General features: G+C 40.2%; 1 long non-coding RNA gene across 2 annotated transcripts; it reads right to left on the reverse strand.

Annotated features, from left to right (window-relative positions):
• Positions 1–897: 897 nt before the first annotated feature.
• Positions 898–19540, reverse strand: LOC107185055. Of its 2 annotated transcripts, XR_001515969.1 has the most exons (4): positions 19277–19540; positions 10554–10585; positions 8228–8366; positions 898–3435 (listed from the first exon to the last, which is right to left on the reverse strand). It is a non-coding gene; the product is annotated as an uncharacterized LOC107185055 (long non-coding RNA). The 2 variants fall into 2 exon arrangements; XR_001515968.1 differs by lacking the exon at positions 10554–10585 and having other exon boundaries at positions 19277–19420.
• Positions 19541–24230: the final 4690 nt, after the last annotated feature.

Raw genomic sequence — 24230 nt, forward strand, 5'->3', positions numbered from 1 at the left:
TGACATTGAGTTCTGTGACAATAGAAAACCACCAATGTTGTACTTTACCAATCTGAAAAGGGTCTATGAAACAGATTGTCATGGAGATACCCTAGGGCCTGGGGCACAGTTTGGAGCCTACAGTGACAGCTCAGGCAGGAGATGCATGTACACCTCTAGCAGTCACTCCTCCATGAGTTCTGTCCCTGCCTTTCCTTCCTAACTAGATCCTGATTTGTTCCATCGTCCACCCTCCTTTTTCTAGCCACAGTTTCCAGCAGAGGAAGCCCCATCCCCTTTGGAAACCACTAAGGGGGATAACTCTGCTTTTGAATTATGCCATTTCTAGCCAATGGGATGTGAAGGAAGTCCTCCAGGGGCCTTCTGGGAAATGCCTTTTGTTTTTGAAAAAGGGAAACACAGGAAGAGATGATCTCTTCTTCTCCATGTGACACTTCGAACTACCATGCCACTATTTTGCTGTGATAAGAAGAGCTCATCTGTGAACAAAGCAAATATCTATGTTTCCTGATTTTTTGATGATGTTATTGAGCCACTGATTTAAACAAACCTGACACTGCCTTCTCTTCAGACATCTTAAAAGATGAGCTGGGTTGGGAAAGAAGTTAATAAACCAAATTTTATACATTCATATTGAGTGTGAAGTGAAGATGTCTACAAATACAGTTTAGGTTTGGCATGCTGAGAAATGAAACCAAAGCCAAACACATGGGTTTTTGTTTGTTTGTTTGTTTTCTTGCTGTAAGCTTGATGGAATTCTTGTTATAAATGCTTGCTCCTTACTGCATTTTCTACTATTAAATATTTATGTCTTCATAACTATAATTAATACAATTTATATCAATAACAATAATGAATAACACAGTGTAACAAACAGATAATTTTTAATTTGGCAAATTTCATTAGTACTTTCACAGCATTAATGTTGGTGGAAGTATTCTGCTCTTACATTGATTCATAAAATGTGTCCATGTGCAGCAGGACAGAGAAGAAACACAGACCTGGGCTCAGGCATCTGCTCCTCTAGTAGTTTACCATTTGGCCTTGGCAAAGTACCTTATTCACCATGAACTTCAACTTGACTAAATTGTGAGTTTCATAAAACTTATTCAAAGGAGTACACCTGGTGAGCTCATTTGGGCCCTATTTGTGCCTTGTAACCAAGTTTTCTCACCTATACACTAGTTTCCAGTGGCCAGGTCCAGCAAGAACCCTGCTCTACTTTTGATGATCATGGCTGACAGGGTTTAGCATATTTTTACTACTCATTCATCTTGACAGTAGCCTGGATAACCTGAACACTTGGATTCATTACTTTTTAATTTAGTGATCACATGTCCCTCTTTAGGGCATAGTCTACTTTGTCTTTTATTGTGTACAAGAAAATTGCCTGATAATTATGGGTGTCAGTTTTCCTTTCATATTTGGGAACGAAAGTGTTTTCAATTCACTTGAAACACTCAAAATTTTGCTCGTATGGCAATACATTTATTATATAAACTCTAAAATATATCAGACACATTTGGCCATTTGATGATTCGCTTCTTTTTTTTTTTTTATAACCACTCCCCCAGGGTAGGAAGGAAAAACATATTCAGTTTACTTTCCTCTTCCTGGGAGTCGCCCAGGAGAAAAATATATATAGTGGACACACACTGGTGTGTAAAGAAGGGAAAACTTCAGTATGTATTTCTCAACCTGCACTCCGTACTTTCTGGGTGAACGTGGGTTTGTTTGCCTTCCCTTTATTACACATACACTCAGAGTTTGAGCTTGAGATGAGTAAAGTAGAGGAAGGTGAGACAGATATTCGTTCAATTTATTTAAGTACATTCTATCCACCTGTGTTCATCTTCCTATAAAAAGCACCCATATAAAAACATTATAACTATTATATGAAAATAAATGCATATCTCATAAGCCTCCATTAGCATGAAGATATTCTGAGCTGAGTGGTATTCTTTACTTTTTTTTTTTTTAGTCAGGGTTCTATACTGAATATTTTGGAACAGTGCCTGGAAAATTGCACAGAAACAAGTCTGCTACAATAATTTATAGAAAAATTGTATTTATATAAAATCCTAACTTCTTCCTCTAGGCTACAAGGCCCTCCATGAGCAAGAATCTTTCTCAGGGGCCTAGCTCCCTCTACCACTCCCTCTCCTGGCCTTCTCTTCAGGCACACTGCCTTTCTGTCTTTCTTTTCCAACTCACCAAGCTGGGTCCCACCTCAGGCTCTCTGCAATTATTGTCCCCTTGCCTGAAACACTTTGCCCCAGACCTTCACATGGCCAGCCCTGTCCTAAGTGTATTATCACCTCCTCGGTCAGCCTTACTTACCCACTCTGTCTAAAACAGTGCTGCTGGGTAGACATATTAGGAGAGACAAATGTGGGTCATATATGTGATTGTAAATTCTTTAGTAGCCACATTAAAATTTTTTCAAGAGGTGAAATTAATTTTAATAATATATCTATTTAACCCATTATATCTGAAATATCATCATTTCAATGTGCAATCAGTATAAAAATATTCATGAAACATTTTGCATTCTTTTTCTCATACTAACCTTTGAAAATTGAACACATCTCTTATAGGACATCTAAATTTGGACTAGCCACACTTAAACTGCTCAAGAGCCACTTGTGACTAGTGACTACTCTATTGGACAGCACAAGCCTAAACTAACCCCCCACTTCCAGTCATTTGCTGTCAAATTGCCGTGGTTTATCATGATAGTAATGCTTGATAGTGTTTGAAATGATACTTTGTTTGTTTATTTATTTGTGTATTATCTCTCTGTCTCCATCCCCTATCTGCCTCTGTCTTGAAATGAGAAGTTTAAAAGACCAGGGGTTTCAATTTGTTTTGTGGTATCCCAAAGCTTAGTATACTGCCAATTTTCAGTAAATATTTCTTGAGAATTAAATGAATAAAAAAATTCAATATGCTCTTAAGGTCATGGACTTGTGTGTGGCTGTTGCTTTTGCAGTCTTCCCTATCAGGTAGGTAGAACAATAATAACTACCCATGTGCTGTGCCCCTCCCCCTTCTTCGACCATGTCCCACATGTACCCGCGTTGCCTGTGTCCTACTGATTTTCTGAAATGGGTTGCCTCCTAAAGAGAAAGCACTTTCCAGTCTACCTTTAAAACTGCTTTCAAGTTAGCATGCAACTCACTCTAAGCAGGAGAAAAAAGGGCAGCATCTGGACTTTCTCTCCTTTCCCTTACTAACCATTACAGGATTATCTCAGAAGGTGGTCAGGCTGTAACCTGCACTTATTATACTTTTAGCCAGTGGGAGGAAAAACAGGATCTGCGATTCGCTGAAGGCTTTGGAAATTGTCCACGTGGCCCAGTCTTGCCTGCCACTGATGCTCTGTATGATAGCGGTCAAGGTTCCAGATTTGCCTGTGCTCGTTTCCTCCTCCATCTGCAAAAGGAAAATAAAAAGCATTGCTTATTTCCAGTATTAGACTATCAGGAAAATAACCACAGAGTCCCTTATGCCCAGTAATGAGAAGCATTGTTGCTGACATACAAAGCAAGGGACATTGACTCAGTACCTAAGATTCTGTCCTAAGTGCAGGTACCACCATAGAAACTGTCGGAGTCTTGGAGGGTAGGTGAGTAGGACGGGGAAATGGTAAAATGTAGCAGGGTTTGAAAAGAATTCTTACCCTTTCTACAGTTAGAGAGGTTTGTGGAAAGAGAAAAGTGTCTACAAGCTTGTTTGGCATTTAATTAGATTAGCATTCAACTACTCCTAGGTGAAACAGGATGAAAATTGGCCCCATTTGGCCCAGCCCTCCCTGCCTTCTCTCTTCTTGTCCTGGGTATCTTTAAAACTGTACTCTACAATAAACCTAGGTCTGGTTTACCTTAAAGACCTAAAAGAAGAGCTATCAAACTTGAGAATGTTGAGTTTTCTATGCAGAATATGTTTATTTTTTAAAAATATTTATTTTGCACCTACACCTACTATGTACAAAAAATTTGAAATTCAAACACAGGTAAATAAGACCCTTGGATGGGATTGCATTTTAGCAGATGACACACTCATTAAACAACAAGTTCTGTGATTAATTATTTAATTACATAGTAACGAATGCTTTGGAGGAGAAAAACCAGGTGGTGTGAAATTTAGTGGAGTCCTATTTAATCTCCCCTGCGAAGGTGTCCTTTCAGATAAATTTTCAAGGAGGGTTAGGGTTTAGTGGGTGAAGGAGGTTGGAGAGCTTTTTAGGCGGAGAGAGCAGCACGGATGTCAAATGTACTGAGGCAGAAGGAACCTGGCAGAGTTAAGAGAATGAGCAATGGCCAGCGTGGCTGAGGCAGCACCCCAGCGGGCTCCCCCATGAGAGGCTAAGGAGGACATCAAGACCCAGAGTTCAGGGTCTCTGCCGTTCTCCTCAACAGAGCCAACTGTTACTGGGTTGAGTGTTCTTCTCTATGCATTTACCTTATACTTACATAGTTGGTGCCTAGCTGATCTGTGAAGTTATCAAAGGCTGTGGCTTTCCCATGTGTCATGAGCAGGAGACTTATGCCTCTATTCCTGCCCAGAAGATTCCTCTTCTGAATCCCCTGCTGCAATTACAGGCAAGAAGCACCAGGGGGCGGATGGTATTCTCCTGCCTTTGCTTTGGGTGGACCACAAATTGGTGAAAATGTATGGACATTAATTTTGACTTCAAATGTTGACTGAGGATTTAGCAAATAGGGCTACCACCAGAGTCTGAGGCCCCTGTTCCCTAATCTCAACAGAGCAACACAAAAACAAAAGAACAAAACTCATAGTGAGTTTATTTGGGATAATGTAATTCAATGTGAATTAAAACAGAAAGCATAAATAATGTGTCTTAATAAAGTTGTGGCAGTCACGTAATCATGATTTTTCTTAATGCTATTTGAGAGGACTTCTAAAAACCTAGTACTAGGCAGCAAGAAAGAATAATTTTTCAGCTCTTTCAAGACTGATCTATACTGGAATAAAGGTTGGCGGAGACCCTAAGAGAAATGTAGAAGGCCTTTACATATGCAATTTGATAGGCCAATGCAATTTGAGACTTGATATGCTATTAGTATAAAGATCATGCAACTTTCACTTGAATGAAGTTAGATGCAGTCTCCCCAGGTTTATGCTAAACTTCTGGCAGCTATGTTTCTAACACATGATATATAATGATACCTTTGGGGAAAACAAAACAAAAAAATTAGACAAAGCTACTCATTACTACAAATTGGTCTGGGTAGTGTTAACCTCACACTGATCATGTCTTACTGGTTGCTGTAGATGGAAGTCTACTGCCAGCTATGAGCCAAACCAAATAAATAGCAGATGCTACCAATGGCAATCTGCTGATTGTTAAAAATGGAGCAAGTGAATCAGCAAACTATTTAGGAAGGTAAGGCTGTGCCAACCATTCTGAGGTCAAAAGCCTTGTGTGGACAATGCGGTCTATGTGTCATCAAGGCCCGTCGGCATGATCATGGAAAAAAAAATGGGAGCATAAGTGTAACCGTGAACATAGACTGTTTATAAATACCATATTATGCAGATATAAAACATAATCTCAAAATAGTATTTAGAGCTAATCACTAGGGCATGACTCCCTGTTACTATTATCATTGTCAGTCATCAATTAAAAGCAAATGGTACTGTTTAAGGAAGGCATGATCTTTTCCTTCTGGAAGCACATTAATATAGAACACTAATATGCATGGATGTAAGAAACATACAAGAAGTAAATACACAGGGAGCTAATACAGAAAAGCTTAACACAGGCGCAATTAAAATAACAAAGGGTGGTCTGATTATGGAAAGTGTGCCAGGCATGGTGCCAGGCACTTCATAAACATTACTGTATGTATACTTCAAAGCAGCCCTGTAGAGTTGGGTCTACTAATATCCCCATCTTACAACTTGGGAGAGTCAGGTATTTGCATAGCAAATAGCAGGGCTAGATGTGAAAACAGGTCTGTCTGACTCTATAGTGGACCTGTGTTGACATTGATCACCCAGCACCATCCCTGTTTCCTATTAGCAGCTCTATTTCATTTGGGGAATTAGCTTCTCCTTGGTGTGGGTAGTATTGGTAGGGCAAAGAATGCAGATATCTGTTCTTCCTCAGAGATGGCAAAGAGGTTCCAGTGGTAGCCTTTGGCCAGATGCTTTCAGATAGTAGCATATCTAGGAAACCATGAAACCAGTCCTTGAACCTGGCCTGTCTGAGCCCAAAGCTTCATATATTCCTGTAGGTACATCTGCTCCAGTGCCTTATGGAACAGCCAGGGTTCCTGCTCACCAGAACCCTTCAAGTTGGGCAGCATTGTCAACAAGTCACAGATGACAAAATGAAGACTAAGAGAAATTAAGTGTCTTGCCACAGTTCACATCGATAATAACTGAGTCAGTTTGTTATGAGAAGTCCCTGTCACTCTAAAGCCACCACTGCACTGAGTTGCCTCCCTGGCATGTAGATTAAGTAAAAGTGTAGTCACAGCATGTTTATAAAATGGTTATGATTCTCCAGTGCGTTGCATGCTTCCAAGAGTGCAAAGCACTTTTACCAACCACCTGGATTTATTTTTAAGCCAAGAGAGCTCACCAGTAAATGTGTAATAAATATATGCTGAATCATTGGAGCCACGCTATTAAAATATTACTCCTCATCGAATGATATTTGGCAAAACACAGAATTCTGGAGTAGAAAGGGAACTTACAGGTGACTTAGTCACCTCCCCCCACCCCATTTTTAGAATCTCAGTGGGGAATCTAAGGGACAAACACAATGGGAGACTTTCTCCCAGGCTCAGAGTTTCTGAATCACAAACTAGGAACTAGGGTGCCAGTCTCTAGATTCTTAGGGGATTGCTCCTTTCACAGAAATACATTTTCTTCCCTGGGTACTATTTAAACAGAAAGTACAGGCTAGCTTAAGAGAACATCAGTAGACTGATTAGATAATCAAGTTTCCTCAGGTTTTAGTTCCTTAAAAACCATTCTTATGCAAGGGCATCTGCTTATGTGAAATCAGATGCATTTTGGGTTTGCTTAATTTGGAGCATGAATGCTAGATGGTGAAATAAAAAATGTTAGCAGACAAGGAGATAGTGTGATGGGTGGGTGCAGAAGAAATGCAGGCTGCCCACTCACTCCACCTCTCAACATTCTCTAAAACTGCAAGGTATTCCCCTCATGTTCAACTCACTAAGTGATCACTCCCTCTTTCTCTCTCCTCCTGCTAAATAATCTTGAGATTTTGATTGACAGCTTGCTTCAGTCTTCCCACACAGTGTGTGCAGCTCCCACCTCTATCCCTAAAATGCACTTACTCAGCCCTTGTGTTCAATATATCTTATTTTTCATTGCTCACTCATGTTGAGATAGTTTTGTCAGTTCCCAAAGGACTGTGCCTTTGTTATTTTCCTTGCCTAGCATCTAGCATGGATATAATTAAAACCTGGGGATGAAGGGAAAGTAGCAGGACAGGGGCCCATAAGACAGTCTAAGCTTCAATATTTAGTCTTTTCATTTTTAAAAAAGTGCAATACTGTTAAATAGATCAGTTGAAATAGAAGGAATGCATGTAATTTTCTTTCTCTCTAACATTCCCTCTAAATTGGGAGGCCCATGGACAGGAGGCCCATGAAATGCATCCTGTCACCCACTGCAGGATGGATGGGAACTTGGACTGACCAGGTATAGGCTCTGTGTGCTCTTTGGACCCATGACACACATTCAGCAGTTGGATGGGAATTCCCTGGATGAGAGCCAATGGTTATTTTTTTGCTGATGCTGTCAGCAACATGGATTATGACAAGTGCCTATCTTTGCATTCTTCTCCTTCCTTGCCCACTTTTAAATTAATGTGTAACCCTTTGGTTATTCTGGCTCTTTCTTGACCCCTTTCCTCAACCACTACACAAGAGATATTGGCAGTAAGATGGCATTGGCAAGCTACCTATATAGAATTGCCTGTGGCTTTTAAGCCAGACCAAGAGAAGCTTACAATAGGAATTTTTGGATGATAACTTTTGTTTTGATGCTTCCCAAAGGCACTCACTAAAGACTATGAGACACTCACTAGAGACAGATGGTTTGCAACTTAGCACCAGGAGCAAAAGTTGTCAGGTTTTATGTTATGATCATTGAATTCTGAACTGGCTGTTGGAAATGATTTGTTCTAAGGGGTCTCCAGATGACCATGGAGAGGACTTACCTTCAAAGAAGGCCTGGAGGAGCAGCTTCATGTTCCCAAGTTCTGCAGTGGGGGAGGGAGACATGCTTGCCAAGCCAGTGGACAATCTTACTAGCTTTGCATCCAGTTGTGTTCTTTCTGAATGCCAGAGGCGAAGGACCTGAGAGACGGTATTAACATGTTAAGGAACTTGTCCAAGTTCATATGGCCAGTAAGTAGCAGAGTTGGAGATGAATGTCACAGTCCAACTGTACTCATTACTCCACTTCCATTCCACTTATTTAAAAAATAAATGTTAATTAGCTAACTCTATTCTTAGCATAAAAATACTTATCCTTTCATGGGAGTAGGTCTTATCTCTTCAATTAGATTATTGGCCCTTTAGCAGGCAGTAAGTCTAATATTGTATTCTCATCCTTGCAAATAGTAAGTACTCCATGAATAAATACTAATGTTACAGTAAGTGGATTCAAGAATATGTTCTCAGTCCTGGCCACCTTACAACTTTTTTCTTTATTTTCACTTTACAATTACCAAGCCAGTACCTGCTTATTGTAAAAAGATGTTGTATAGGGGTTAATTGCCTCCCCATCTCAGCCCCAGTCCATCTATCCAACATAATCAATGTTGTTAGGTAGGTAGTCTTCCACACCTATTTTCATGCTCATACAAGCACATTCAAACATATGGGAAGATATACAGGATTCCTCTTATTTTTATAATGACTTTTTAAAAATTTATCTTTATTGTTGAATATATTATGGTTGTCCCTCTATTTTCCCCATTGACCCTTTCCATGTGCCCGCCTCCCCAGGCCTTCACCACACCATTATCTGTGTCTATGGGTTATGCATATATGCATATAAGTTCCCCACTTTATCTCTCCCCACCCACCCCCCACATATTTTTAAAGCAAAAATAGCATTATCCTCTCTACATTACACTGCAACCTTGTTTTTTCATATACATGTATGCTATAGACATCTTCCAAAATCAGTTAATATGATTTTCCCTTCTTGGGAAAGTGCCTCCAACACAGGGGGAAGTGTGCATTACTTATCCTGAAGCCATAAATATATGTCTCTATTGGTTAAATAAATCATAATATAGTGGAGTACTATGCTGTCATTAAACATGATGTAAAAGAACATTGAATGACATGAAGAGTATGATCTCATTTTAGTTAAAGGAAATATATAGCTTTCTATTTGTACATGCATAGAACCAGAAGAGACACCCTGAAACTTTAATAATGTCTCTACATGAAGTGATTATGAGTAAATTTTTAAAAATTTTCTTCTCTTTGCTTATTTTTCCTCTCAAAAAGTTTCTAAAAGAGTAACAAGATTGGAAGGATTGTTTTTATGAATATTACATCTTAAATTATAGCAGTTGTTTTCTTTGAGCTAAAACTCTACAACATAATGCTTTAAAAGGAGGATGGGGAGGGTGAGATATGCTCCCCAAACCAAAGAACTAACAAGACTCATTACCAAAGGATCTGGAAAAATAGGCCAGGATTACTTTCCCTCCTTGAAAGTGTTGAGAACTGTGATTTACCTGGCTATTATGCTGACAAGTTCTAGTTGCAGAAAAATAGGTGTAATTATAACACTTCTTGACAATTGCAAAGTGGTTTTCCTCACAACACTGACAAGTTTTGTGTAGAACTATCTTATTTTGCTTCGAGCTCTCCCACTGGTAACATGGAGCAGCTGTACCTTGCATGAGCTTTCAGATCAGGGACAGGCAGCATGGGAACAGATTTTGCAGCAATTGGAGATTAACCACCTCTCAAACTGGGTGCATACACTTTACTTTAAGTGGCTTTCCTGGGACCAGCCACCGGATTGCTGTTTTGCTTCATGCTTCATAGTCTTCACTGCTTGTAAAAGTAGCTAAACCTTTAGTTGTTCCTTCTAGTTCCTGATCATCACCAGCTGTGAAGCATTATATTCTGGAACTTCGGGTTGGGTGTGAAGCGTCAGAGTAGCCCCAAGTGCTGACACTTCATTGGAAATCACAGGAAAGCAGTTAGAAAATGACTGGGTTCTTGCAGCTCTTCCTTGGGAGGCTTTGTGCAGTTGGTGGCTTGGGAAAAATCCATGTCTCTAGCACAATCCTGGCACAGGGAAGGTTCCCAGTAAAAATTTGTTAAGTGAACAAATTTGTGATATAGATGTCCAGATACAGGACCACACCCTGAAGTCACAATTTCTCTCAAGCACCCCTCTCTCATTTGCTTCATGCAAATTAACTAAAATGTAACCATCTCTTCAGTTAATTCTTATATAGTTCTGCTGTAAACAGGCCTTGTGTTTTTCTTGACCTTTCGAAAAATACCTACAAAGTTTGTGTCCAGGTTCCATTTCTTTAATTCTATGAACAAAACAAAAACGAATGCACTAAAGTCAGTACAGCATATATGCAGTTAAACATTCCGCTAACAATATTTCTTGTAAAAAGGAGTGCGCGCGCACACACACGGCATTGACTGGCACCTATACATAAATAGCAAACCTCTGGAGTATGTAATAACCTGTCATTTTATTGGGAGATTTTTATAATGTCTGAATTCACTAAACTCACTCTTTGTTCTCCTCTTCTACTTTCTCACTATTTTAAAGCAACTAATAAATAGAACTATACCTAGAGAAGGTAGTAAAAGAGGGCAAGTAGAAAGGACCTTATTATTAAACATCTATTGTATAAAAGGCATTTCTCCAGACATTTTAAATATAATAATATTTCTTTTAATCCTCACAACCTTCTCGACAAGTAGATATGAGCATAATTTTATGCATCAGGAGGCATATTTCGAGAGGGAAGAGACTTGCACACACTCGAACAACTAACAAATGACTGAGTTCATCCAGCCAGCATGGCTCAGTGGTTGAGCATCCACCTATGAACCAGGAGTCATGGTTTCATTCCCGAGTTGCGGGCTTGATCCCCAATAGGGGATATGCAGGAGGCAGCCGATCAATGATTCTCTCTCATCATTGATGTTTCTTTCTATATATCCCTCTCCCTTCCTGTCTGAAATCAATTTAAAAAAAAAGACTAAGTTGGACCAGGACCCAAGTCTTTGGGTTTTAAAAGCTTAAGACAACAGTGTAGAAATAGTCCCATCCTCTAGCAGTTCTCTTCAGGTCATTGTCACTTGGGTAATAGTCATTAAACTCCTAGTGTCATTCCTTCACCTACCCCTGTTTGACACTAATATCTAATTTTGAGCAAGTTACTCCGGAAGCTTGAGCAATAAAAGGACTGTGATGTCGCAGACTGCACTGGCTGACTCAACACTCGTCTGGGACAGCGTCCTTATTTAGTCCCCTTCCTCTTCTCAGTTTCAGGTCCCAGCCTGTGTCTGTGCCCTTTGCACAGGGAACAGGTGGCCTTCCACGCTGCCACAGGATGACAGTCCACACACAATGTTTGTGGTGATTCGTCTCACGATGTACAGTACATTTTTTATTGCACCAGAGATCAGCGGGGACTTGAGTTTTGAACAAGGTGAAAGATCTCTCTGACAAGAGCTGGGCTTGACACTTCTTTCAGCCTGGTTGTTTTTTTATTTGTGTTCCTAACAAATGTTCTAGATTTAAATAACTTGTTTATTTTTCAGTTAAACTTTACAATACTTAACATTGTTCCTATGGCACAAAAAGTAATTTTGATGAGGCAATGATAACAGAAGTACATTGGGCTATTCATGTTTGCAAATGATTTATGAATGTTAATTTGCCTATTTACCCTGGAAGCTAAGAAGGTGACACTTACTGATATATGTATTTAGAGTCTGTAAAAAATACATATAGTCTTTCTGATATTTATGTTCATGGTTTTCAGGGTTCACGGACTCAAAAAGTGGAAATGGGATCCCTTTGCCGCGGTTCTCAACCTGTGGGTCACGATCCCTTTAAATACATCCTGCATATCAGATATTTACATTAAGATTCATAACAGTAGCAAAATTACAGTTATGAAGTAGCAACGAAAATAATTTTATGGTTGGGGGCCACCACAACATGAGGAACTGTATTAAAGGGTCACGGCATTAGGAAGGTTGAGAACCACAACATGGTTCATCATTAACATCATCTTCATCCAGTTAGTCAAACAGTCTACCTCAGAGGCATGGATGGTGTAATCATATTTTTCCCTATTATGTCTCTCTCTCTCTCTCTCTCTCTCTCTCTCTCTCTCTCTCTCTATCTCTCTCAACAATTTTGTATTTTTAAAAGAAAGAAAGGGGAACTGCATGTTACAAAATTGATATTATGCTGTATATCTCACATTATTTACTTATACATTTTATAACTATTTCCCTTAAGTCAATAAATATTTTCCCAGCATGGGTACTATTCCTTTTTAGGATGTGACAGAACTTATTTAACTGATCCCCTATTGTTAGACATTCTATTTGTTTCCATTTGTCTTTGCTATGAAACATGTTTAAAATTATTTTTGTGTGTGGGTATCTGTACATAGCCATTCTTTTATTTTAATATATTTTATTGATTTTTTTACAGAGAGGAAGGGAGAGAGATAGAGAGTTAGAAACATCGATGAGAGAGAAACATCAATCAGCTGCCTCCTGCACACCCCCTACTGGGGATGTGTCCACAACCAAGGTACATGCCCTTGACCGGAATTGAACCTGGGACCCTTGAGTCTGCAGGCTGACGCTCTATCCACTGAGCCAAACCGGCCAGGGCTACATAGCCATTCTTATAAATTTTTACACATATGAAATTGCTGAATAAATGGTACAAGCTTTTGAGAGCTTTTGATACATTCTGAAAAAGTGTGATTACGCAAGCTTTTATGTTCTCCACCAGTTTCACTTCCCTCTGTTTCTTTGCCATTTCTGTGGTGACCTTATCCCCCAGCACATGATTAGGGCTCTTTTAGAAGCTGGGACGTGTTCATCTTCACTCTGCTGAACGCCTACTTCTGTAACTTCCTCAAAATAAGCATTTGTGGAGTCAGAATGACTATGTGTCTTTTATTTGGCACACTAAATATCTGTATTGAAAGTTAGATGATCCCGCATGTGTCAAATTAATTAATTATAGTTCTTTGTGAAGCCCAGTAACACATTGCATAATTCTATCACATAATGTTGGACTTTCCTTCAGATAAAATTGATCAAACACACCATATAGAATTATATTTTGCATAAACACTCAGGATTCATCAGTAATAATTTTAGACTCATTTCTTCACCTGAAAATACAGTGATCTTATATCCATCTATCAACTGGATGCATGTGAATCTAAATACAATACCAATTCATTTCTTTGTTCTGTCTCTTCTTTATTTCTGGCCAGTTTAAAGGACTGCAAATGATATTTATACTGGAAATATAGTTAGGCAAGTGTACCAGCCACCAGGTTACTATAAACACATAGGTCTTTGGCTTCGTGCTAATAAGTCCTCTCATTTGATGGGTACACAATGTCCTGAACAGCTATTATGATTAATTAACTTTTCCATGTTGATGTAGGAAATTTTATTAGCTCTCAGAAAACTAGCTCCAACTAGCTTGTAGTCTGATCACATACAGAGAACAAGTCAAGTGAAAATGGAAAAAGCCAAGCAACTAATCCTTTAAGAGGCAATAATGATTTTTTAAATGCATCTCAATCTAGTTAATAAATTGTTCCCTCTCTTTCTGAAAGGAATATTATTCTATATGGGGATTGTAAATATACACTTGAATTCTAACTTATACTATGTTTGCCACCATCTATTCATGTGTTGCAATCTCTGTACATAACCCTGCTTTGAGCTTTTTACGGAGGTCTGGCTTGGGAGTCTTTCACTCTTAGCCATACCCTTGTGTTAGAGCAGAACCTAATGACACAGGAACTGTTTTTTCACTCGTTAAAAACCTTGATGCCTAGGCAATGGTGCTTGATGCTAGTGGACTGTGTTAAAATTTCATAATGATAAACACTTCAGTTTTTCAAGCACCTACTATGTGCTTGAAAAGACCACATTTGCTGCTTAAGTCTCATGGTAGTCCTGCAAGCTATTTGACAGGGCTGAAGTGGCTAAGTCTCTTACTCACGATCAAACAGATAGTCAGTGGCAGTGGGATATTCAAACCCAGGTCCCTCTAACTCCAGAGTTATGTCCTTTCCACTACAGGAAAGTTCTGAATCTTTTCATGCATCTGTTTATGCGTTTGGTATGCAAACTGCAGTGGAAGAAACCTCAGGTAAAGAAGGGCATGCTGAACTCATCTCCCACAGCCATTTCCCATTCTGCTTCTGGAGACACGTCCTGGCCAGGAAATGTCAGCCTTTGATAGCACAACTGACTCTCCCCTTCTCAAACCAGCTCTGAGGAAGGAGCAGAGTGTAAATGTGGAGAAATGTTGCTTTCCATTCTATACAGGTAGCCTTTTCAGTGTTCCTGAGATATAATGTATAGAAAACTGAGAAACTACAAGGGAATTAAAAACACCCGTAATGCTCGTATGCATGTGCCCTGTCGGCACACATGGAAAACACATTTGTCTTGTGTGGCACAGTTAATGGTAATAAGAACAATGAATAAAAATGGTCTGTTTAGATTCAGGCACTCTAAAATCTACCCGTGGTTTGTTAGGAATGTTGGAAATGGTGATGTGGCATTGTATGTTGAACAATGGCAAAAACACATGGGCGTTTAGAAGAATATTTCTTCAGCCACTGACTTTCTTAAAAATTCTGGGCAGATTGCTCATTTTTATATATTTTTAAATAGTTTGATGAAACTTACTAAGATGATTTTTAAGTTGAACATTGAATATCAGCCACAAGTTCTCTGTAACTCCTGGTGCTCAGTTACATTTCCCTAACTAGAGATACTTCAGACACAGTCTCTCTTAAGGAAGTCAGGATGGCTAAAATAATCCAACTTTCCCCAAGATAATCGTTTCATTCTGTGCTACGTACAGGGCTTTCATTTTCAGGCAAAGCCCCTTTGAGATAGGCCAAATTATTGCACCCAATAGTTAGAGGAGAAAACTAAGCCCCAAAGGAGATTAATTAACTTGCCCAATAACACGGTAGGAAAATAGTGGAGTCAGGACTTGAACCCTGGTGGTTTGGTGGCGGCCTCTGGGGACTTAAAATGCCAGACTATACAATTCAGAGACAGCCAGGCTGCTAGTTGGGAAGTTAATTTTTCAATGAATGCTACACTGTGTTCAAAGGACTCCAACCAGGGCTTTATAAGATCATCATAACCTTCAGTCACATGCTGGTAGCAAAATAGACCAGAGGGGAAAAAAGGAAGGAAACTGCTTAGGATTCAGGCCTGAGGACCTGTGGGACTCTTAAGGACCTATGGGAATTGAGAGGCACACATAGGGAATCATTTCCTGAGAAGAGACAAGGGATAAGATGAAAAAAATAAAAAAAAATCTCTGGATGGAAAATTACTTTAGACTTCATGAAAGGTTCGCATTGTTAGAAAGGATGACTGTTGTTTACCGTTCTGTCTTTTGAGTTCATGCCTCGGGTTTTCAATGATCCTTGACTTTGGCTTCTGGCATGTGCAGAACCAAGCAGTCACTGCTTCTCACCCCCAGCATAGATCTTTCCCACATGCTGTGCTACCACATGGACTAGCAGACACACCCACATGGAGTTCCAGCACTTTTCCCTCTAGAAGCAAGTAAGGTTTCACAATTCCTTGGCCTTGCTTAGTCCATCCCTGGGTGAGGCAGTGTGTTTCTCAAAGCAAAATGGCTTCTACCTTTGAGAAGTTCATCTGAAACAGGCTCGGCCACTTCATTTGTAGGCTAACCACAAAGGCATAAGTAGATGAAGTCTACCTGCCAGTCACCCTGAGATACTTATGACATGTGCTTTCTCCAGGTCTGCCCATTTCCATTGTCTGGATCAGAGGGAAAGTAAAAGAAAAAGAGGTTGGTTATGTGGTGGGTATCGCTGAGAGGTGATTCAGCATGGGTGTATGTTAGCGCTGGGTAGCACACGTAAAGTATTTGCAAAAAGAGGAAAAAAAAAGAGTAGGATGTTGTGCTAGGAATAAGGTATAATCAACCCTTCCTATTTTGCCACTGCTTCTGACTATATTTAGGCTAATTTAAGGATTTTCTGGGTTATGTATTGTGGTTGCTTTAATTCTGTTTTAATTTGAGATTTATTTGTTTTGGTCTGCGGTTATTTTGTTTTTTGTTTATTTCATAGGTTAGAAGAACCATCATGATATAGAAGATCATTTAGAATAAGGGTTGTGTGTTAAAAACAAGATAAAACTGAGAAGCAGTGATGTAGATCTTGGTTTTGAGTCATGTACCTTTTCCATTTGCAAAAGGTTTTGGGCCATATTAGTGATACCCAAATATGGCTGCCCATCACATTCACCTGATGGGTGTTTTAAAATGAGATGCCTCAATGGGAGAAAAAGGGGGACATATGTAATACTTTCAACAATAACGATTTAAAAATAAAATGAGATGCATTCTATAAAGCATAGTGGAACTTTTTGGGGAGATGAAATTGTTCTGTATCTTGATTATGATGGTAGTTATATGACTGTATATGTTTGTCAAAACCTGAGAACTGTACACTAAAAAGAGTGAATTTTACTGTATATATATATATTATCTTAATTTAAAATTTTATACAAAATCATTTAAAACCATTGGAATACTACTATATTAAAAAAAATGCTAGGGCTCTACCTGGAACCAACTATCTACTGAAGGGTATCTAGTCTCTTAACCATCTCTGTACTTGTGATTCTAGTGTGAACCGACTCAAACACTCTAAGTTGTTGTGATCCCAGGTCCAGGTGTTCATGTCCATGAAGAATAACCTGAGTGGCAGAGATAGTGGGGCTGACTACAGCTACAAGGCATCTGGACAGGCCACTTAAAGCACATGTCATATGTGGCTAGGTTCTGAGTATAATACTAAGTGAGGGCAATCTTTATGATCAATGAGAAGAAAATGTGGAAGCTGCCAAGAACTGATCACGTATCAGAAACAAGTATAAAGATACAAGATGTTGAACTTATGACTGCCTGTTAATGCTTTTTCCAGCATTAAAAGGAAACAATGCCATAGATGAGTCTGACACCATTCACATGAAAGCATCCAGCAGAAACAGGCTCACTGATTTGAACTATGTGGACTTTATGAGAGACGACAATGCATCCTCGGGGCCTACAGATATTTTCAGGCCAGCATCGACCTCTGAGAGGATTCTACCCTAGCATTAAAACAGATATAGGAGACCCTCAGAATTAAAAATGTTTACTGACAGCATTCATAATACATTGGACCTCTAATAGGAAAATGGGATGTTGAAAATAGCTTTGTTTAAATTTCATGGAAGAATGTAATAGGTATGTTTTGGGGTGTGTCTTAGGAACACCTTTTACCCTTCTGAGGCTGAGGGTTTAGGTGACTGCATTCCTATAGTGAGGCCACCATCCCTGGCTTCAGTGATGGAACCCAGACAGGCACCAAAGTCAGATAGATTGGGAACACCACAATGGTTCTCTGGAGGGAAAGGAATGCAAGGTCACAGAGGAAGTGAGGTGCAGTGTGCACGGGAAGCCAAAGCCAGGAGCAAGCTACGGTTAGAGGGAAGCAGTAACTACAGTAGTGACAACAGTAGCACCAGCAATAAGTAATAGTAATAACAGAAGCTAACACTTATGAAATGCGTATGTGTGCCAAGCACTGGGCTAATCCCTTCCAGTAGCTCATATTGCTATCTTGATTATAGCACAAGGAAACCAGGACTTGGGATGTTATCACTTTCCTAAGATCACATAGCTGTTAAGTGACAGAGCTGGGAGGCAACCCAGGTAAAGCACTTCTCAATATAGTTTACAAAACCTCTGCAAGTACTATTCTGTCTCATAGGAATCCGAGGAGAGATCTGCAGTGAGGAGAATGGAAGGGTTGTGAAAAACAAGCAGAGCCATGAGATGCAGTAACACGGGGAGAAAGGGTAGAGAAGTGACCCCATTCCTGAGAACTCCGGGGTCCCAGCTCTAGTCTGCATGTGACCTTGCTGTGCTCAGGGGGAGTTCTATATCTTAAACAACCCTCCCTCACCTTCTCCCTGCCTTTATGAAGATCTAGTTTCACAGGATCTCTATTCCTTGAAATCAAAGAACATTAAACTAGAATGAAGAAATATGCAAAACAAGGGTGAGGCTGAGGGAACATTTCTCATATAGAGGTCAGGGCAGAGAGGATTATCCCAGCTCTCTCTGGTTGTGATGCTATTTTTTTCAGCCTTTTCAGGTTGAGGAAGCTGAGCACCTGCTGCAGTTTATTAAGGAAATGTCTTATCAAGGGAGAGTCCACAAGAGGATGCTAAGCTGCTGAGTATGCTTGGAATTACTCAGCAATACACTTAGCTACATTAGAGCTGTTGAATCCAGTTTCTTAAGATGTTCTCTTTGCAGACCTTTGTCCCATTTCCTATAATGGAATTACCTGTCCATTTTTCAAAGGTTTTACCCATGATTAGGTCCCTCACCCCACTCATCACCTTTCTTTGATGCAAGGCACTATGTATCATTTCTCCTTAAGAATCAAAAGTTCAAATCCCAAACAATGTGCTGGAGTCTGAGATACTCCTCTTTGAGGAAGCGTCCTATTGTGGAAACAACATGAACTGGCAGGCTTCCTCAGTCCCTTGGGTTTGCCAAGGAGGATCAGACCAAGGAATTATCCAAGAGCCCAGGTCCAGGCACAATCACTAGGAGGGAGCTTTTCATTTTGAAAGGCTCTGAGGGAGGTCAACAGGGCTTATGCAGAAGTGCCAGTGGGGGGAGGATGCTCACCAAATGGCAAGCCGGCCCCTGTGCAAATTTCAGCGCTGCGGGCTCATGGGGTCAGTCTTTAGTTCTCAGTGTCTGGAGAGAAGCCTCTGTTTTTTTCAATTACACTGAAACACACCAGCAAGGGAAAAATCCACTCTGGCTCACCTGTTTGTTTATTCTGCTCTCTTGTGACTTCCCAAAGGGCTATCTTAATACTCTATGACTTTAGCTATTTGATCCCCTTTCCCTGTAATCTTACCTCAGTGTTCCTTCTGAATTGAGTCACTGGAGACTTCCTGTTCGAGGCTGAAAAATATTTAAGCAAGCAAGCAGCTCTCACCAGTTTAACAGGGCATCGGAGCTGTTGCTAGGCAGGGCATTTTAATATAAGAGCATCAGCCTGGGTTGACAGGTTGGCACAAAGGCACAGGTTACCTCACCTGTCCTCCTAGTTAATCTTGTTTTGTTAATGGCTGCAATTTCCCTGCTGTGGAGACTCCGTGTTCTTGGCACCTCGACAATGCCTTGAGGCTTGACTCAGAGGTGTATAAGAACTTGAGAACTCATTTGTTGCCACAAGGGACAGCAGGCACTCCCGGACCAGCAGTGATCCCAGGTTCACAGGAATGTGCCACTAGTGGACCTTGAAAGACCTGTTCCAAGAAAGCAGCCTGGGACAAAAGGGCGGGACTTCAGGAGATGCTTTTGGTCCTTAGAACATATTTCACATTCTTTATGGAATCCTGGCCTTCTTTTCCTTTCCCAAGGGAAGTGTACGTTTTCACATCTTTGTGGTACCCCGGATGTGGCATCTTAGCTAAAGCATGATGACATCCTTGTCCATCTGAAAGAGCTGTCTCTGTAACAGGGATTTGCTTCATAAAACACAGCACACCTAGTCTAAGCAGAGCATTAAGTGAGAGGGTTGGAGAGCTAGATTTAGGGCACCCCTCAATCATATGTGTAGAGCAGCCCCCCCATTTCTCCAAAGGGCATTTATTAATTTTCCCGAAGCCTGCGTGGGTAACCTATATCTTTGAAAGTGGTGGGCCTCATCTGGCAATGCCACAGTGCCTACCAGCCTGGGGATTTGCCATTATCTCTTTGTAGAGTTGGTCTACCAAGCACAGAAAGAATCTGTTATTATTATTCTTGGTTTCAGTTATGATCCACAAAGTACCTAGGAGAAAACTCACTTACTAATAGACTTTCATTTTCTGATTTAAGGGGGGGGGGATCAAGTTTGAAGCTTATTTTGAGTTATGTTGAAAAAGTTAGGTTATTTTTAAAACATTTGAAAGGAGATTCTATTAGACCAAAAAAAGAGGAGCTAATAAAAGCAGACTTGTTTTTTATTAACAAGCTGAAAGCTTTATTCCTTGAGAGGTGGGTTAGAATTCCAGTTCTGTCTCTTTCCAGCTCTGTCTGAGGTTGGGAGAGTAATGACTCAAGCTCAGAAAAACCCCTTCACGGGATTGGTGAGCAGTCTACATGAGAACACATTAGTAAACTGGCCTGCCCAGCCTGACACACAGTAGGCCTAAACAGGATATTTGGATGCCTGTCTAGTTTTTTTGAGCTGGAAGTTTTTAGCATTCTTCCAAAGGAGGCAGCGCAGAATCAGTTTCTGGATTTCCTTTCCATAAGGGCCACTTCAAATCATAAGAGAATGAGAGAGGGTCAAAAAAGGACCTAGCAATCCTTCATATTAAGAATACTTGAAATAAATTCAACATAATAAAACTTTATTTCACTTATTTTGCCCATTATTGGCTTTCCTATCAAAGCTACGTTAACTACATCAGGATAAAGGCACATACTCAAAGTCCTATAATTTGTTGTGCCCCAAAACCTTTTTGATGACGGATTTTGTGGGAAGCCTGCATGGATGACCGTGATCATGGGCTCATGAAGTTACTGAACAAGAATCATGGTCATTCTAGGCCACTCCCAAGTTGGGGGAGGCATTACTTCTGTCACATCGGGGGTAACAGCCATTTGGTTAGAATACAAGCAATTAATATACTCACAAATGTGGAAATGTATACTTACAGCAAAATGTTTGGGTTTACCTACATTTTTTTAGTGTGTTTTTTAATAAAAGCAGGCTTCCTCTGTGTTCCCTGTGCTGCCTGCGCATGCTTTTAAAGTAGTATGATGTACTCAAGACTGGCACCCGTTTCTAATGTGTCTCCCTACTAGACTGAGATGATCAAGAGCACTAAGATGAACTCCCGATTACTTCTGTTACGAGATGTATGAGCTTGGCATTATTTATTCAGCACAGCCTCTGTTTCTTTCCTTCATCTACAAAACTGTGATAATAATAGTATTCATCCCTTGTTGTAGGTGTTTTGGTGAAGATTAAATGAGGGTAGAGAGCTTAGCGTGGTGTTTCTCATATAAAAGGAGTTTTAACAATTATTATTGTTATTATTGTTGTGATGCCAGTGACTAGCATGGTTGTTGACTCACATGAGATGCAAAAAGTTTTAAAAATTGAGTTATTATGCCTAAACCACAGTCCGGCTTATTCAGCTCTATGTTCATGCTGTGCTTTTACCTACAGGGCTAGCTGTGGCTAGAGAATAGCAACCGTGTTGACTGGTCTAACTTTAAATTCCTGACCATTAATCTCAAGTGGGCACTTAACGCTGCCCAGTTATACTGTATTTCACTAATTCAGTCATCCTCTCACTCTCTAAGGTGAGTAGTTCATACTTTTCTGTCTAGCCTCGAACCTCCCCCATTCTCACTCTCAGCTAATAATCATGTGTCTATTTCAATGGGGGGGGGGGGAGAACAAAGATGTAATTAGAGGAGGTTGCTTCTTACCTACTTGTCTAGCAGCTGTGTAGTCTGTATTCTCTTCTGTAACATGGGTGTCCTTGGCTGAAACCATCCCCTCCACTGAAGCATATAACCCCTCCCCTCTTGCCCACTCAAGCACATTGCCCCAGCATTCTCCTCTCCTTCTGCATCTCTTTATACTGATCATTCCCCTTAGGGTTCAAATATTTTATTTTTTCTCCCACTATTAAAGATCTTATTTTGATCTTTTCTCATTCAGTCATACCTCATTTCTTTCATTCCCTTTAGTGAGAAGCTCCCTGAAAGTTTACCATGTCAGCTCTCTCCAACTTCTCTCCTCCCATCTCTCTTGAATCCTTTCCAATCAGGTGCAAACCCTGCCACCCCACTATAGCTATTCTTGTCATCACTGGTGCCTTATGCACTGCCAGTTCCGATGGTCAGTTTTCATCTTATGTGACCTATCAGAAGCATTTGCAGAGTTCATCCTTCCAGGATGACACATATACCTGGTTTTTCATTTCCTTCTAGTTGTTTCTCCTTTGCTGATTCTCTGACCTCTAACTGTTGGAGAACTTCCAGACTCAGACTATGTATTTAGTTTCTTCACTACCTACAGGACGCCCTTTCATTCTTCCTACTCAGTGCTGAGAACCTTCTTACTCAATGTCAACTTAACCTGATTGAGTGTTAGAAATGCCCCGCCCCAGATTGTTTAATCAGAATCTGCCTTCTAGCTAAAGCCTTAGATGACCTATCTGCATATTCATGATCCCCCTAAATGATCCTATCCAGTTTCATGGCTTTAAATGCCATTTATTTGCTGAGTTGATTCCCAAATTTATATTTCTAGCCAAGAATCTCCCATGAAATACAAACGCATTCATCCAACTACCTATCAACTTTTCCACATGGTTGATTTATAGTTAGTCCCATCTTAACCTGTCCATAACTGAGCTCCTGATATTTCCACTAAACCTGCTTCTCCAGTACTCTTTCCTCTCATCATTAATAGCATCTCCATTCTTCCATTGCTCGAGCCAAAACCCTAAGAGTCATTCTTGCCTCTTTCCCATATCTGGTCTGTCAACAATCAAGTCAGCTCTACATTTGCCATGTCATCAACATTTAATCTTTCATATCACTCTATTATCTTGGACCACCTCTGCTTCTTTTCATTCTTCTAGTACAATCTGAAAATGACAGACATAATAAATTTTGATAGATCATGACACTCCTCTGTTCAAAGCCTTCCAACATTTCCACTGTATTTAAGATAGGACCCACAAGACCCCACATGGCTTGTTTTCCACCCACCTCTGATTCTTTGGTTATTTCTCTCCTTTTTTAATGAACTCAAACCTCATTGCCTTTCTTGTTGTTTCTGATACTCAGCAGGCACGTTCCTGCCTCAGGGCCTTTTTGTACTTTCTGTTCTCTCTGCCTGAATGCTCTTCCTCCAGATACCTGTGTGGCTCCCTCTACTCAAAAGTTACTTTCTTATGAGCCTTCCCTGATCTATCTAAAATCTCAGCCTTAGCCCTCTCCCTTCACGTCATACCCCCTTTCCCTTATTTATTAATTCATTTATTTATTAGCAAATCTAACATTCTCTCCTCTCTCTTTTTCTTTCTATTATCAGGGTTCTCCAGAGGAACAGATCCAATAGGAGATAGATGATAGATAGATAGATAGATAGGTAGATAGATAGATAGATAGATAGATAGATATATGATAGAGATTTATTATGAGGGATTGGCTCACACAATGAGGCTGAGAAGTCTTTCAATCTGCCATCTGGAGGCTAGAGGCCCTGGAAAGCAGGTGATGTAGGTCCAGTCCAAGCAGAAGACATGAGAACCAAGGGAATCAGTGGTGTAAGTCCCAGTCTGGATCTGAAATTCTCTAGAACCAGGAGCTACAATGTCTCAGAGCAGGAGAAGATGGATGACTAGGCTCAAGCAAAGAGAGAACAAATTTCCCCTTCCTCTGCCTTTTTGTTCCATTCAGGCCCTCAAGACTGGATGATACCAATCTGCATTGATGAGGGTGATCCCCTTTACTCAGTCTACACATTCAAATGCTAATCTCTTCCAGAAACATCCAGACAGTGCCAAAAATAATGTTTTACCAGCTATCTGGGCATCAATCAAAGATTTGCCCTCCTTCTGCTATCAAGCTCTCTCTCTCTCTCTCTCTCTCTCTCTCTCTCTCTCTCTCTCTCCATATATATAGTGTTATATATACACTTTAAGAGTTTTCTTGCTATATATATGTATTTGTGTGTGTGTATTTGAATATGTAACCATTAAAAAAAGCAGACAACTATATCAGGCTATTTGTTTTAAATCCTCATTCTGCTGAATTCAAGGAGATAAATCTAAGATTCAGGGGTGCCCACT

Source organism: Myotis davidii, unplaced genomic scaffold (genome assembly GCF_000327345.1).
Source record: "Myotis davidii unplaced genomic scaffold, ASM32734v1 scaffold266, whole genome shotgun sequence".
Classification (NCBI taxonomy): Eukaryota; Metazoa; Chordata; class Mammalia; order Chiroptera; family Vespertilionidae; genus Myotis; species Myotis davidii.